The 1,927-nt window shown below is 46.5% G+C and overlaps 1 protein-coding gene across 1 annotated transcript in view; it reads right to left on the reverse strand.

Annotated features, from left to right (window-relative positions):
- The window catches only part of ST6GAL2 (ST6 beta-galactosamide alpha-2,6-sialyltranferase 2), a 95,546-nt gene that overhangs the window by 92,168 nt on the left and 1,451 nt on the right, over positions 1–1,927 (reverse strand). The gene's annotated exons all lie outside the window — the stretch shown is intronic.

A 1,927-nucleotide genomic window follows, 5' to 3' on the forward strand; every position in this document is an offset into this window, starting at 1 on the left:
GAAACAGCAGAAACTCGGGGGTGGGGGGTGGGGGAGGGGAGGACAAAACACAAAAACTCCAGAAGCAAGTATCTACAGGAATTCCTCAGCAACCACTTCCTGATTTAACTAATCTCTCTGGCTGGCCACAAATCCTTCCCTAGACCCAACTTGAGTCTTCACCTTAGAGGAAACCCTTTCACTCTTAATTATCCTCATCAGAAACCAAGCAGAGTTGACTGCTCTTCTCTGCATAATAAGTCTATTCACATATTTTCCAATATTAAATCATGCTGGCCTTGAATCCTCCAGTCTAAATATACTCATTTCTTTATCATGTCTTCCTGGACCGTGTGCACTACATAATAAACTCACCAGTGCTGGTCTGCACTCTGAACTCTGTCTCCACCTCCTCCCTGGGCGCAGAGCTCCACTAGGAGTGGAAGCTTCTACTGCACCAAGCAAAGGTGAAATGCTACAATATTATCAACCACAATAAAAGCTGAATCAAGAATTCAACATGTTTAAGTGCCTTTTTTAAACCTAACTGTAAAATTCAAGGCACCTATTATTTTAGGCTTTTCTCCATTTTGATCACAGCATCCATACACCATAGTCAACAGTATTTCTAATGCATTAGTAGGAAATGCAAACCTGTAAACATTTTTGTTTCGGGTCGTAGAAAATAGGGAAAGGAGAATGGGTAAAAAGAGGTTCAAGGTCACATATTCTTTTTCCTTTACAAGATGTGTTAATCCTAAATTCACAACAGGATGACACATAGTATTTTAATTTCTTGAAATTCTTCACTAGTCAAATTTTATTTCAAAACGGCAAAATAAGTTGGCTAAATTTTCAAAAAATTTTAAGTATCAAGTAACTCGCACGAGGCTTTTTAAACCTGCAGAAAGTACTTAAAACAGCAAGCATGTGAGTCCAGCAACGCTGCCCTGGCCAGCGGAGTCCACGAGCTGAGGCCCCGCGTGCTCCTTTCCAGGTTAGAACGTCAACCGCACGGAAAACAAAGATTTCGACCAAATATAGTTTGCACTCGCCCAATTTTCAGTATGACCAGGAAAATAAACTCACAAAAATCCAGCCAGGCACCGACTTTTCTCCCACAGTGCTTGTCGGGATGCAAAACAGCTTTGGGACTTCAGCTGACCAAAAGGACAGGGTTCGTGGAGACACCTGGGAGGCGATCACAAGTCTCCCCGGATTCCTGGAAAGCACGGCTTCTCCGAGCAGAGCTGCTGGCTCTGGAAGGCAGCGCTTGCTGGAGCCGCGACTCTAACTTCACTCGGTTCCCAGGCTCTGTCAAATCGGAACGCGGTGGAGGTTCCATTTCATACTCAAAGAAAGCATCGACCACCCTCTCTCTACACGGAGCAAAAGTAAGACAACTCAATGGCAGGAGTTCTCCGTGCATACAAAAAAAAAATGAGCACCCGGTATTTAGGATCTGCAAGGTTCCTTCTGTCCCTAAACACTTACAGCTAACAGAAAACTAGAATCAGTAGAACGCACTTTAAGCTTTAAGAAGTGCAGTTTTGCAAGGGGGTAGGGTCTAGTAAGACAATTAAAAACCTAGATTCCTTTCCAGAGCCAAAATAAAATAAAAGATCACCATGACTGAGCCACAGGGGCACAACTGCCCCTTCCCAAAGCGCAAGCCCTCCATTTCGCTCACCCTCTCAAGAATTCCCTGTTTCTCCCCCAAAATTACCCTCAACGTCGCCCCCTCCTCCCTCCCCAAACAAAGGTCAGGCTCCTCATCGCCCAGACTAACTGCATACAGAGCCGCGCACTGGCTGTGGCGACACCGAGGAAGACGTCGGCCCATAGCGCGACCCCCGCGCGCTCCCTCACCAGCCTTCTCCGGACACCGCGGTGCTACGCGCTCCCCGGCGGCGCTGCAGTCGGGGACGTGCGTGTCACATTCTATTCT

This window comes from Myotis brandtii, unplaced genomic scaffold, assembly GCF_000412655.1.
Source record: "Myotis brandtii unplaced genomic scaffold, ASM41265v1 scaffold11, whole genome shotgun sequence".
In the NCBI taxonomy this organism is placed as follows: domain Eukaryota; kingdom Metazoa; phylum Chordata; class Mammalia; order Chiroptera; family Vespertilionidae; genus Myotis; species Myotis brandtii.